Source organism: Meriones unguiculatus, chromosome X (genome assembly GCF_030254825.1).
Source record: "Meriones unguiculatus strain TT.TT164.6M chromosome X, Bangor_MerUng_6.1, whole genome shotgun sequence".
In the NCBI taxonomy this organism is placed as follows: Eukaryota; Metazoa; Chordata; class Mammalia; order Rodentia; family Muridae; genus Meriones; species Meriones unguiculatus.
In genome coordinates this window covers 146941719-146957586 of record NC_083369.1, presented here as the reverse complement: position 1 = coordinate 146957586, position 15868 = coordinate 146941719, and positions in this window count along the sequence as shown.

Below are 15868 nucleotides of genomic sequence, written 5' to 3'. Positions count from 1 at the left end.
CCCCTCCCCTCCCCTCCCCTCCCCTCCCCTCCCCTCCCCTTCTCTTCTCTTCTCTTCTCTTCTCTTCTCTTCTCTTCTCTTCTCTTCTCTTCTCTTCTCTTCTCTTCTCTTCTCTCTTCTTTTCTTTTTATAAAACAGGTTTCAGGGCTACATCCTGATCTTGTGATCTTCTTGTCTCTGCCTCCTTCGCGCTAGGGTTACAAATGTGAGCCACCATACCTGGCTCAGTTGTTTAGTGTTACTTCCTGGACCTTCAACGTGTCCCTCCCTTTTACCCTTCCATTCCTTTCCTTGCTTTTTAATGGTGCTGAGTATGAAATCCAGAACATTTTGCATACTATTGTAGACCTCTACCACTGAACTGCACACCCAGCCCCAGTGCATCCATTTCTAAATGGGAAAAGAAGGGAATGCAGAGGGTCAAATGTACAGCCTTTCTTCACACAGCTTGCCTTTTTTTCCATTGTGAAGACTTGCATCGCTAAACACCACCACCGACATTTCATTGTCTGATGTATTATAGTTTGGTTGTAAAGAAGTCTGGATATTCTACTATTTCCTTTTCTAGTTTTTCTTGTGGAGGAAGCCACAAATCTAAAGTAAACAAAATAATAAAATATGTATTCAAGAATTACAAGCTACCATTTTAATTTGGGGTTGGGTGAGATGGCCCAGAAAGTAAAGGCATTTGCTGACAAGCCTGATGACCTACATTCGGGCTCTAAGACTGACTTCTCAAAAGGAGTGAACTGACTCCTGTTTGAAAACAAAACAAAACAAAACAAAACAAAAAAAAAAACAGTTAAGTAATTTGAGGAGCTGAAAAGATAGGTCACTGTGTAAAGTATTTGCTGTGCAAGATTGATTTTAGAATTTGGATCCCCAGAACCCACACAAATGCAGGTGTCCATAATTCCAGTCCTCAGGAGGCTAAGGCAGGGACTCCCTACCGGCAAACTGGCTAGCTGCACTGGCCTACTTGGTGAACTGCCAGGCAAATAAGATTTCATCTCAAACAAAAGGTGAAAGGACACATTTCTTCTCTGAGGAAAGATACCTGCCTGGGATTGTCATCTGATGCACCCTACATTAATATGAAGATCTGCACACACACACAGGCACATACACATACTTTCATGTGAACACTTGCACATAGATTCACACACAAACAAACAAGCACACACATACAAACCAACACTCACACATTCATGTGAAGATCTACACACAGGTGGATTTTCTCTCTGTCTTTCTCTGTGTCTGTTTCTGTCTCTCTGTAAAACTAAAAAGTGCTGTAAATGACTGGAAATTTCTGTTGTTTTCAGAGAAAGCACCAGATTGATTTCCAAAGTGGTTGTACAAGTTTACATTCCCCCCAGCAATGGAGAAGTGTTCCCTTTTCTCCACATCCTCTCCAACATGTGTTGTCACTTGAGTTTTTGATCTTAGCCATTCTGATGGGTGTAAAGTGAAATCTCAGGGTCCTTTTGATTTGCATTTCCCTGAGGACTAAGGACACTGAGCATTTCTTTAAGTGTTTCTCTGCCATTCGATACTCCTCTATTGAGTATTCTCTGTTTAGCTCTGTTCCCCATTTTTTAATTAAATTACTTGATTTGTTGCTATTTAATTTCTTGAGTTCTTTATATATTCTGGATATTAGCCTTCTGTCAGATATAGGGTTGGTGAAGATCCTTTCCCAGTCTGTATGCTGTCATTTTGTTCTGACGACAGTGACCTTTGTTTTACAGAAGCTTTTCAGTTTCATGAGGTCCCATTTATTGATTGTTGCTCTTAGAGCCTGTGCTGTTTGTGTTCTGTTCAGGAAGTTGTCTCCTGTGCCAATGAGTTCAAGGCTATTCCCCATTTTTTTCCTTCTAAACAGGTTTAGTGTGTCTGGTTTTATGTTAAGGTCTTTGATCCACTTGGAATTTAGTTTTCTGCAGGGTAATAAATATGGTTCTATTTGCATTTTTCCACATGTAGACATCCAGTTAGACAAGTACCATTTGTTTAAGATGCTGTCTTTTTTTCCAGTGTATGGTTTTTGCTTCTTTGTCAAAAATCAGGTGTCCATAGGTGTGTGGGTTTATTTCTTCCTCAAGATCCAGCTATGCCACTCCTAGGCATATATCCAAAAGATTCCACACCATTCAACAAGGACATTTGCTCAACCATGTTCATAGCAGCTTTGTTTTTAATAGCCAGAATCTGAAAACAACCTAAATGTCCCTCAACTGAGGAATGGATACAGAAATTGTGGTACATTACACAATGGAATATTACTCAGCATTTAAAAACAAGGAAATCATGAAATTTGAAGGCAAATGGTGGGACCTAGAAACGATCATAATGAATGAGATATCCCAGAATCAGAAAGACACACATGGTATATACTCACTTATAAGTGGATATTAGACATATAATATAGGATAAACATACTAAAATCTGTACAGCTAAAGAATCTAAGCAAGAAGGAGGACCCTGGATAAGATGATCAATCCTCACTTAGAAAGGCAAATGGGATAGACATCAGAAGAGGGAAAAAGACAGGAGCCTACCACAGAGGGCCTCTGAAAGACTCTACCCAGTAGGGTATCAAAGTAGATGCTGAGACTCATAACCAAACTTTGGGCAGAGTGCAGGGAATCTTATGAAAGAAGCAAAAGATAGAAAGACCTGGAGGGGACAGGAGCTCCACAAGGAGAACAAAAGAACCCAAAAATCTGGGCTCAGGGGTCTTTGCAATGACTGATACTCCAACCAAGGACCGTACATGGAGATAAACTAGAACCCCTGCATAGATGTAGCCCATGGCACCTCAGTGTCTAAGTGGGTTCCTTAGTAAGGGGAACAGGGACTGTCTCTGACATGAACTTAGTGGCTGGCTCTTTGATCACTTCTCCTTGAGGTGGGAGTTGGGGGCAGCCTTACAAGCCACAGCAGAAGACAATGCAGCCAACCCTGATGAGACCTGATAGGCTAGGGTCAGATGGAAGGGGAGGAGGACCTCCTATATCAGTGGACTGGGGGAGGGGCATTGGAGGAATAGAGGGATAAGGGGTGGGATTGGGAGGTGACAAGGAAGGGGGATATTTCTGGGATACAAAGTGAATAAATTTTAGTAAATAAAAACTAAATTAATAAGTAGTTTTCAGAGACTTCTCTTCCTGCTGCTCCAAATCTCAAAACATCTAATGATTGTGACTTGCATGTTTTCTAATTCATATGAGTCTGACATTTTTTTTCCTCAGTCAGGATCTCACAGCCCAATACCTCTGTGAACTCAACATCCCCCTGCCTCATTCTTCTGAGTGTTAGAACTCAAAAAAGCTTAGAATACATTTTCAATCTTAGATCACACTGTTATACAACTTTGTCTGGAAAGCCAGAGGATTTTCAGGTCAACTTAATTTTTAAAATGGTTGTACACGAATGCACATTTGATATTTGAAACAACTGAGTCAGTACGATTTCATCATCAAGTGAAGTCCTTTGTCTGCTATGTAAAACACTGGCAGTTCTGCTTTCAGAAAAGGAAATAGTGTCCTCCAAACTCCAATATAGCTTTGAAGAGAAACAAAGAACATAAATGTGCACATATATTTGAAGAATACTGTATCAAATATGTTTCAGGATTATTATGGTTGGGAAGAGGACTATTTGTGCTGGCTGAAAACATCTTCTTCTTCTTATTGTTATTCTTCTTCTTATTATTACTATTATTATTATTTTGTGGCACCAGGGCCTGGCAAATGCTAAGCCAGTACTCTATTTCTGAGCTATGTCCATAGCTCCTGACTTCTTTTTAATGAAATTTTTATTATATTTTATCTATTTAGTGTATGTGTTCATGTGCCACATATGTAAAAGTCAGGCAACAACTTTTTGGAGTTGGTTCTCTCCTTCCACCATGTGGTTTCTGGGGAGTGAATTTGTCATCAGGTTTGACAACAAGTTCTTTTATCTTTGACCCACCTGACTGGCGCCCAACTTATTTTTTAATAAACATATTCATACAGAAATCTTTTTTAATCTATCTTAACTTATGTTGTTGTATTCTTGTCTACTTTATTTTGCCCTCCATCACAGAACTGTGCATTACAATCTACACATTCCCATCTGTCCTTTCAGATCTAAACTTGAGGTGTTTGCCAGGGAAACCCAAATTTTCTCTGTATAGATTGTAAATGACATCTGAATGACTTTTGCAGGAGGTCTCAATTTTCAGTGTTTTGTTTTAAAGAAAGCCCTAAACAAGATGTGGTAATAAGTCTTCAAGGTTTAGAAAGATGGAAGAGAAAGAATTTTTTTTTTCAATGCAGTTTATTCAGGAACCTTGAACAATCATCGGACCCTGGGGAAAGCCAGCCCACAGCTTAAATAACCTCTGGGTAGCCAACCTCAGCATGCCACGGGGGCAATGCAGATAGGTCCACATACACGGAAGCAAGCCAGATCCTCAGCCTTAGCCAAATGTGGAGTTGTTTGTGACAGAGAGCACTCACCATCGGGAAGGTGGAAGGCAGAAACCAGCTCCATCTTTAAGGTGCGGCATTCCGCAGCTCTCTACAGTTCTCCCTTTTTGTTTTAGACGCATCAGGCAAGAGTAGAAGTCTGATCTCTGATATTAGAAATAAATTGGGACTTTGTACCGATGTTCATTTAGGTGTCATCCACCCAAAGAGCATCAGACCCGTCCGATACCTTTTTCTCAGAGGCGGGACCTGGGGCATCAACCCGCATGCAATCAGACTTGCTCTTCTCTGGGTCGAAAGCAGCTGACCCTGAGTGCAGTGCTTAGCCTCGCATCCTGAACATAACATTTTAGCTTTTTATGGTAGCCAACCATGCTTGGGGAGACTGTCCTGCTTCAATGGCTGTAAAGGCCTAAATGATCATGGCTGCATTACACTGTTGTGAGACTCTAATCTTGCCTATACACCACAGGCAAACCTTAGCTTGGCTAAGGGTTTGTCTATCTTGTTGATTTTCTCAAAGAACCAGCTCTTGGTTTCATTGGTCCTTTGAATTGTTTTATTTGTTTCTAATTGATTGATTTCAGACCTGAGTTTGATTATTTCCAGCCGTCTGCTCCTTCTTGGTGTGTCTGCTTCTTCTTTTTCTAAGGTTTTTAAGTGAGCCATTAAGTTGCTTGAATGCGCTGTCTCAAATTTCTTCTTGAAGGCACTTAGTGCTATGAACTTTCCTCTTAGCACTGCTTTCATTGTGTCCCACAAGTTTGGGTATGTTGTGTCTTCATTTTCATTGAGTTCTAGGAAGATTTTAATTTCTTTCTTTATTTCTTCCCTGACCCAGCTGTCTTTTAGTAGCAAGTTGTTCAGTTTCCATGTATGTGTAGGCTTTTTGCTATTTCTGTTGTTACTGAGGTCCAGCTTTATTTCATGGTGATCAGACAGGATACAAGGGATTATTTCAATCTTCTTGTATCTGTTGAGGCTTGCTTTATGACCAACTATGTGGTCTATTTTGGAGAAGGTTCCATGAGGTGCTGAGAAGAAGGTAAATTCTTTTGTGTTTGGGTATAAAGTTCTGTAAATGTCTGTTAGGTCCATTTGATTCATGACCTCTGTTAGAGATATTGTTTCTTTGTTTAATTTCTGTTTAGTTGACCTGTCCTTTGTTGAGAGTGGGGTGTTGGAGTCTCCCACTATTAGTGTGTGGGGATCTATGTGTGGTTTAAGTTTTATCAATGTTTCTTTCACAAATGTGGGTGCCCTTGTATTTGGGGCATAGATGTTCAGGATTGTGATGTCTTCTTGGTGGAATTTTCCCTTGATGAGTATGAAGTGTCCTTCCCCATCTCTTTTGATTAATTTTGGTTGAAAGACTATTTTATCAGATATTAGAATGGCTACTCCTGCTTGCTTCTTGGGTCCATTTGCTTGAAAAGCAGTCTTCCATCCCTTTACCCTCAGGTGATGTCTATCTTTGTGACTTAGGTGTGTTTCTTGTATACAACAGATTGCTGGGTTTTGTTTACGCATCCATTCTGTTAGTCTGTGTCTTTTTATTGGAGAATTAAGTCCATTGATATTGAGAGAGATTAATGACCATTGGCTGTTAGATCCTTTGAATTTGATGTTGGTTGTGGTCATATGGTTATGTGCTTGGTTGCTTTTTGTTTTACTGTAGTGGGGTTATTTATTTTCTGTTTTCTTAAATGTAGCTAGCTTTCTTGGGTTGTATTTTCCCTTCCAGTGTCTTCTGTAATGCTGGATTTGTTTGTAGGTATTGTTGAAATTTGTTTTTGTCATTGAATATCTTGTTTTCTCCGTCTATGAGGACTGAGAGTTTTGCTGGGTATAGTAGCCTGGGCTGACTTCTGTGTTCTCTTAGGGTCTGCATGATATCAGTCCAGGCCCTTCTGGCTTTCATAGTCTCTGTTGAAAAGTCAGGTGTGATTCTAATGGGTTTGCCATTATATGTTACTTGGCCTTTTTCTCTTGCGGCTTTTAGAATTTTTTCTTTGTTCTGTATACTTACGGTTTTGATTATTATGTGGCGGGAGGATTTTCTTTTCTGGTCTAATTTATTGGGTGTTCTATAGGCCTCTTGTATTCTTATTGGTCTCTCCTTTAAGTTGGGGAAATTTTCTTCAATGATTTTGTTGAAAATATTTTCTGGGCCTTGGTGCAGGGAATCTTCTTTTTCCTCTATTCCTATTATTCTTAGGTTTTTTCTTTTTATGTTGTCTTGAATTTCTTGGACGGTCTGTGTCAGGAATTTTTTAGATTTATCATTTTCTTTGACAGATACATCTATTTCTTCCATTGTATCTTCCACACCTGAGATTCTTTCTTCCATTTCTTGTATCCTATTGGTTATGCTAACCTCTGTAGTTCCTGCTTTCTTCCCTAAGTTTTTTCTCTCCACAATTTCTTCCATTTGTGTTTTTTTTTTTTTAATTTTTCCAATTCTATCTTCAGGTCTTCAGCTATTTTGTTGGTTTCCTTCCCCTGTCTGACTGTATTTTCATGTTTTTCCATCAATTCCTTCAGCTGTTTGTTTGAACAATCCACTGTTTCTTTTATTTCATTCAGTGATTTAAGCATTTCCTCTCTAAAGGCCACAGACTGTTTGGCTGCAGCTTCCCGTATTTCTTCAGGGATGGCCACAATCTCCTTGTCTTTAATTTCCTCCATTTCTTTATGGATAGCCATGATCTGTTTGTTTTTATCTTCCTCTAATTCTTTTCGTATTTTATTTGTTTCCTCTGTTATCTTCTTCATGAGCATAGATGTTAGGTCATCTCCTTGAATTTCATTTATGCTGGGGTGTCTAGGGCTATTTGCCCCTGGATAACTGGGTTCTGGAGATGCCATATTGCTCTGGCTTTTGTTGGTTGGACTTTTACGCTGTCTTCTACCCATTGGGCTATCTTAGTTGTTTGAATTTAGTTTCTGGTTGTTCCTGGACTTTTGTAGTGGAGAGAATCCCTTTGGCAGGAAGATGTTTTTTCCTGAAGGAAGCCTTTCCAGCTTTTTGGGTACAGTCACTGGATGTCTGGTGTTTTTCAGGAGTTGCTACAGCTCACCTCAGGGATAGATACCTGGGTAGTAACTGTGGTCCTGATTAGTCAAGAAGGCTCTCCTCTCACTGGGAGAAGTCCTGGAGACAGTTGCCCTCCTTCTGGGTTTCTTGCTGTAACTTTAGCGATCAACTGCTGTAACCTATGTGTCCCGTGGTTTGGGATAACTGGTTGCCCCTTGGAGCAGTATCTGGGGGGTTGATCTCAGGGTTCCTGGTCTTTTGTAGGTCTGAGGTTGGGGCTCTGTGCCCCAGAACCCAAGAGGTAATTTGTGGCGGGTGAGTACTGCTCTGGTGTCTTGGGGCGCATAGTTCTGCCTGTAAGGTGTATTTGGTATAATGCAGGCCTCTGGGCTGGTGGAGCGTGCGCCCGCCTGCTAGTCTGCGGAAGCTGAGTTTCAGCTCACTCTGTTCTCCCTGTTTGGGCCCAGATCTGTGATGGCTGGGCGTACTCACCTGTCTGCGATCTGCTGGCTGCTAGACTTTCCCTAGGTGACCCCAGCAGCACGGTTTCTTCCTTCCGTTTGGGGTCCTCTCTGGACAGGGGTTCCCAGTCCCTGTTGTACTGGGAGGCACAGTTTGTCTGTACCGCTAAAGCTGAGCGCGCAGATCTCTGCACGGCAGGAGCTCAGTTGTGTTGGTGGTGGGAACCCGCCGTCCTAGCGACCTTCTGGGGATAGACTGGGTGACCCGTGATCAGTCTGGCAACTTTGCTTCCCAGTAGGTTCCCCCCGCGGCTGGGTCTCCCAGCCTCAGGCACCCTTGTGCTCACGGATCAGCCTGGGAAAGTGATTGGGACATGGACGCTTGCTGCTCCAGCCTGGAGACCCAAAGCCTGCGTTACCCGGGATTTCTTTTCAGGTTCTGGCTGGGTAGCCGTGAGTGGACCCGACTGATTCCCACGCCGTGGGAGCCTCCCCTCACCTGGGAAACACGATTGATGTAGTTTCAGGGCTCAGAGTTCAGTCTCCTGGTCTCTGCACAGCGAGTGCTGTCCTGCTTCTCAAATGCGGTGCTCTACCTGCGCCGCCATCTTGGCTCCCCCCCCCCCCCCCCGAGAAAGAGTTTTAAAAATCGAATCATTTGACTTGCAATCAGGGTAAGAGGGGAGTGGAAGTAGAAAAACAGCTGAGCTGTGAGAAGTCAAAGAGAAAATGGGAGAGGCAGGAGACAGTTGAGCAACATGTGAATATGTCTTCATTATTGTCACAGGGATCAGCTTGACAATTACCTAGAGGAATCTGTGGACAGTTCAGGGTTGATTGGATTTTTGTATTGTTTGTTTGGTTTTTATCTGGCAGTTTGGATCTTTAGTATTCTGTCTGGAAAGAAAATAAGTAAAAGGCCAAGTATCAGAGCCTTTAGTGGTTTGAGTGTGTGTCTAGCCTTTTTCCTGCTTTTCACATTTACAAACCTCCCCTGATGCCTGCATAGTGTTCTAGTAGTACATTTTTTGCCTTTCTCCGTAGCCATATACTCCTAGCTCTTGACCCAGTTCTGAAGAATGGAGACAGTTGAAGAGTCCACAGCTCCTGCTATTTCACCATATTAACTGCCTTGACAGTGTACTTCTTGCAAAATGCAGCTGAAAGGGGATATACTATGTTTCCTGTTGAAGATGACAGGCTTATTTTGCCTGAGGGTGCCTGAAAAACAGCAGACACAAGAAGGATTTCTAATTTCTTCTTTCTCCCGTAAAACAAAGAGGAAAACTTCAGGTGGAAAACATCTCTTATTACCAGAAGAAATGAACATTTTTCCCCCTGGAGTCCTAGTGAGGAGAATCCTGAGCAAACACACTTAAAATCATTAGCTTCTTTAGCCTCCCATATAATGTAGTGGATTTTTCATAAGAGCCTCTTTTTTTTTCAACCCAGTACATGATCACATTAACTTTTTTTAATTAATTTTTATTAATTACACTTTATTCACTTTGTATCCCCCCATAAACCACTCCCTCTTCCCCTCCCAATCCCACCTTCCCTCCCCCTTCTCCACACATGTCCTTCCCCAAGTCCACTGATAGGGAAGGTACCCCTCTCCTTCCTTCTGATCCTAGTCTTTTACAGCTGGTCTGGGTATTTTATTTGTTTCCTTCTGAGGGCCTACATGTCATGTGAAATTTATACTAGGTTTGTATGCTCAGCTGTGAATGTATTACTTGCCAAGTTAATGCTCAGGCCAAGCTCGAGATTAGAGAGGAGAAAGTTTTGACTCCCCTACACTATCAACATTAGTAGGAATCAGAGCTAAGAACTAATTCAATCCCTGAGTTTACTGCAAGGGGCCTTGTGATGTTTGTTCTGTGAATAACTCTGATCTCAGTCCTTGACTCCAAGGCCACATTGATCAGTCCAACAGAATTAAGCCACTGCTTGTTAACTGCTTAATGTTTATGCTGTGTGTGTGTGTGTGTGTGTGTGTGTGTGTGTATTTATGCATGCGTGCATGGGTGGAGGCCAGATGTCAATAGGCATCTTCCATTCTATCCCATTCTATTTTCTCTAAAAATAGTGAGACACATCTCTAAATGGCAAGAATAGCTATCCATTGAGCCTTGTTGGTCCTCCTGTCTCCACCTTTCCAGAGCAAGAGACACAGTTGTACACTACCATGTCTGGCTTTTTACATGGGTGCTAGAGATCTGAACTCATAATATTCAGTTGAACACTTTACAAACGGAATTATCATCCCAGCCACTCATATTAATGAAGGGAATGAATCAGTGTGAGCTTTCTCCCTACCAGAGTCCTAAAGGAATTCTCCAGCAGGGCATGTTATGATGATTTGTTTCTCTTTTTATATACTTCAAGCCTGGTATGTAGTTAATAGGGTACCAGACAAGACTTGGTAATTCAATTTAGCCTCACCACTCACTCGTGTGTGTGTGTGTGTGTGTGTGTGTGTTTGTATGTGTGCCATTCTATCTCTCTTCTCTCTTCTTCTTGTTCTCTTTGCTCTTTCTTTTCTTCTTGGATAGGACCTCATGTAACCCAAGCTGGCCTTGAACTCACTATGTGTCTGAGGATAACCTTGAACTTCTAATCCTCTGGTCTTTATTTCCCAAGTAGTGACATCACAGGCATACACCACCATGCCAGGTTAATGGGGTATTTAGTTTTGTTTTCAGACAGTATCTTCCTATGTACTCAGGGCTGGCCTCAAATGCTTACCTCATTCTCTCCAGTGTTGGGAATTTTTTCTTATAACAGAAGGTGTAACAAAGTCAATATTTTTTTCTGTAATAGTAAGTGGATTCCAATCTGAATATCATCAAGTTGATTATTGTTAAAAAAAAAGTCTTACATGCTACATAAAATGGGCCAAATTACTCACTTAAGTTTTGTCAAATCTGTTTCCTAAGCAGCAAAATATGTGCTCAGCAGAGGAAAAACTAACTGCGAACACAGACAGCGGCAGGCTAACCTTGACAACGTGGCCTGTGAAGGACAGCCTCCACCAGGGACATAGGAAGTGGAAGGACAAGTCACATGGACTAGAACCTTCCAAAACCACAGCTATGGCCCCAAACAGGATGGTTGTCTGGACCTTTCATTTACTTTGATTTTATCTGTGCATTTAATTCCAAAGTGGGGGAAACAAAAACAGGAAATGAAGCCAGTTAACAGCAAGGAGATCAGGAGGCAAACTGAAAAGAGAACAAAAAGAGTAAATACTTCAGTGAGTCATAGACATTCAGGACTCAGCGTGGGAACCAGTAGACACCCCAAAGGAGAACAGAATTGGAGCTCTTTGAAGAGTAGCAGCTTCTATAGAAATGGAAGAGAGCAGCCATATGCTGCAGTGAGGCCAGTCAGAGGATGGGAAAAAATGATTTTGATTGTGGAAGTAACCTTGGGAATAGATTTAACGGCATCTCATGTCTATCATCCATTCACTCTTTGTTGTAGAGAGAACAGTTCTTAGGGTCTTTACTCCTAAGCTAATGATGCTGCAAATGCTATGGATTATATGGCACTTCAACATGGACGGAAAGCATGTGTTTTGTTCTTGAGTAAAAATTGCAAGTTTGGCCAGGCACGTGGCTCAGGGCTTTAAGCCTAGCTGAATAAGCTCAAGGCCAGCTTAGTCTACATAGGGAGTTCTAGGCCAGCCAGTACTACATAGTGAGACACTGTCTCGAGAATGAAAGAAAAAAATGGTAATTATAAAAACGGAATATAATGTAATTACAATGTTTCTACTCTCCAAAACTTCCTATATATACCCCGCTCTTCTTAAAATCCATGGCCTCCTTTTTTCCTAGTTGTTATTGCATAAATCTATGTATATACACATCTTATTAAATATCATCTACTCAGTCTATATAATGTTACATTTAATGAATGTTTTAGGACTGATCATTTGGTATTGTACACACAATTGGTGCACTCCTCCCTGATGAAGACTACCTCTTCTGCTCCCAGCTATTTTTCAGTTGCCTTTAGTTTTTGTATAGGATTGAGGCTTCATGGGATTTCCCCCTCCAATTTGACATCTCTATTGGTGTCATCATTTTTCATTTCAGGTTCAGGTAGTCATGTTGGCGAGACTCTATCAGAATAGCTTCTGATGCTACCAAGAAAGACAATCTCATGGCAAACCCTTTAATCTTTTGTTTCTTACAATCTTTCCACTCTTCTGCAAAAAAATGGTAAAAATTGAAATCATAATGTTGGGTCAACGGTAGAAAATGATAGCAATTTTCTTTTCCAAGGCTCAGAAATTCTCACACTTGGAGATGGTTATAAAACTTCTGATGCTCAATTCTACCCCACCATTTAGAGATTCTCTTGCCATTCAGGTGCTGTGTGAATTTCAGAATTAGAACAACTCTTCATTTTATTATTTATTTCTTTGCTTTGGTGATCAAGATTGGACCATTTAATTGGCTACTCTTAAAGATTCTCTTTTTAATTGGAAATATATTTTTATACAATATATTCCGATTATGGTTTATCCTCCCAGATCACCCCAAATTTCCCACACAGAAAATCTATAAAAACAAAATCAGAGATCATAACATATAAGCAAAAAAATTTTAAGGAAGAAAATGCTTACACAAAGCATTGTGAGACCAAAAAAAAAAATCACCCAAAATACCATTAAGTTTGTTTTGTGTTGGTCATCTAGTATGGGGCATGTGGTCTGGCCTTAAGTGTGGTTGGTAGAGCCAGTGAGATTCCATTGAATAAAGTAACTTTTTCTTTCCTTTGTGAATGGTCATCATTTGAAAATAGGTTCTGGGTTAGTTATAGAAGCTTAAGACACTGCCTGTCAGCACTGGGATCCTATCTGCTTAGACCTGAGCAGGCTCCATGCATGCTGCCAGTCTTTGTAAGTTCATATGTGTGTCAGTTCTTGTGTGTCTTAAATGCCTTGTTTCCTTGGTGTTTTCCGTTCCAATGGCTCTTACACTCTTTCTCCCTCCTCTTCTGCAGGGTTTCTTGAGCCTCAAGGGAAGGGATTTGATGGATACATCTTATTTAGAACTGAGTGTTTCAAGGTTTCTTGCTCTCTGAACATTGTCAAGTTGTAGTCTCTGTGCTTGTTTCTATCTGCTGCAGCTGGGAGCGTCTTTGCAAGATATTGATCTATGAGTACAGAAGAATGTTTTTAGGAGTCATTTAATATCTACATTCTCTTAGCAGAACATTAGTATTTGGTTTTCTCCTAGATCCATGACCTATCTAGTCTCAGGTTCTTGGCCATCTGGGCAGTGTAGGGCTTGAGTTCCATCTTATGGAGTGGGACTTAAATTTCAATCAAATGTTTGTTGTTTATTCCTACAACTTTTGTGCCACTATTACACTAGCATATCTTGTAGGCAGGTCACCATTGTAGCTGGGGTGACATTTACCATAATTCTCCTTTGGTATTGTTCAGAGTACCTTCCAGTACTGTGAACATCAGTCAGTAGGGGGTGAAGGCTCCACCTGGATTTTTGCATTGTCAGTGATACTCTACATTGTCATGTAGTTGTTGAACAATTCTTATTTTTGACTGGACTCAGACTTAGAAGTGGCATTTCTCAGTGAGCACAGTCAATGTCTCTTGGCAATCTGCTCCTGGTGTTTTCCTTTAGCTTCCTTCATTCTCTTTATGAAAAGTTTAGCATATTTTTCAGCCTCCTCCTTTTTTTTCTTTGTGTGTTGTTCCTTCTGAGCAGTACTTTGGCATTTATGTTGCAGGGCATGTGGAGTAAGAAGATGCTGAATCTTGTGTTCTCTGGTCCTATGGTTATTTACTCTCTTAATTCTGACAACAAATATCCAGACATCATTTTCTTGGAGAGGTTGAAAAGCTTTTGGATTCTACTAGTTCTTTTGGGCCTCAAATACAGAGACATAGTAGTATCTGATAGTTCAAGAATCTGTCTCTCTGTTCCTCTGTCTCTGTCTCTCTGTGTATGTGTTTTTTTACATTAACCAAGTTGAGAACATACTGACATCCTGAACAGACTTGTGTTTCATTTGTACATTTCTCCTTGGTTTAGAACAAGAATGTTGCTTACTCAACAGAAGACACACTCTAATGTGGGTAAGGACACCTTGATTCATGAAGGAAACTTGTTTGTTATTCTCACCACAGATTCAGATCACACATAACACTTCCAGTCTTCTCCTAGATCTATCAGCAGCTATTTCTGTGATTATGCACTTCTCATAGAAAATACAAAGCTTGCATTCCTTACTCACTTCAGTGAGTTCCTGAGAAGGAAATATTCAGTTTCTTCTTGACACAGTTGATGGCCTATAAGGTGCCATAAAAAAGTTATAACAGCTTTCAAAAGTTCTACAGGTGATTCAAATCTAGTTCACATACTCAAGGATGTATTATAGTCAAGAAATCTAAACTTCAAAGAAAACCACCTAATCTCTTCATTCTTTCTGTGGAAGAAAACAATATAAAGGAAATAACCATGCTGTCATGAAAGTAGTTCTATATCTTTTACAAAAATGAATTCAAATCAGGATTGGTGATCTCAACACTTGGAAGAATGAGTCAAGAGGATTGCTGTGAACGTGAGGGCAGTCTTGGCTACACAGTGAGTACCAGAGCAACCTCGATTATAGAATAAGACCTCAGTATCAGTGTGTTTAAGGGGAGTGGCTTGTTAGATGACTCATCAGGTAAGGGTAACCTGCCTTTAGACAGACAACTTGAGTTCTGTTCCTGGAACTCACAGAGTGGAAGGAGAGCAGCAAGACCTGGAAGTTGTCCTGTGCTCTCTACATGTGTACTGTCACATGCCAGCATGTACATACACCTACAAAGTAATTTTAAATGTATAGATTTTGAAAAATGACTATGCATATAGCTTAGCACCTATCCAGCAAACACAAAGTCCTACCATCCATCTCCAGCACTACAAAAAAAGATGACAGTGGAGGGAGGGGAACACCAACCCACCCACAAAGACTTTGACCGAAAATTTACCCTGGCTATCAATCATGCAGGGATAAAATAGAGCAAAGATTTTCCAACCAGTGGCTGGTCAAACCTGAGACCCAACCCATGGGAGAAACTCAATCCCTACTAGATCCTGAGACTCACAACCAAGTATTGGGTGGAGCACAGGGAGTCTTGTGGAAGAGTAGGGAAAAGGATAGAAAGACTTGAAGGTGAAAGGAGCTCCACAAAGAGCCAACTAACCTAGGCCCAGTGGGGCACCAACAAAGCACCAACAAAGAGGATGTATAGACTGGACCTAGGCCCCCTACACATATGTAGCTGATGGGCTGCTCTATCTTCATGTGGATTCCCTAGTAGGGGTACAGGGGATGTCTCTGACATGGACTCTGTTACCTGTTTTTTGGTCACTTCCTCCTGGCAGGGCTGCCTTGCCAGGCCATAAGGGAAGAGAATGCACTCAGTCTTGATTTGACTTGATGTGCTTGGATTGGTTGTTGTTGGTGGTAGAGTGCTCCCCTTTTCTGAGTAGTAGAAGAGGAGGAAGTGGGGAAGAAAGAAGGAGGGTGGGAACAGGAGGAGAGGAGGAAGGGGGCTATTATCGGGATGTAAAGTGAATTTTAAAAAGACAGCAAGTTTTGTATTATGTATTCTTTTACTACAGTAAGAAAAAAATATCTTGGTTTTAAGCATCAGATACAGAATCTGGGTATCTTGTTACTTTTTATATTCATTACAGTTTATTCACTTTGTATGCTAGCTGTAGCACCCTCCCACATTCCCTCCCAATCTCACGCTCCCTCCCCCATCTCCTCCCAAGCCCCTCTCCAAGTCCACTGACCCTAGCTTATCAGGTCTCATCAGGACTGGCTGCATTGTCCTCCTCTGGGGCCTGGCAAGGCTGCTC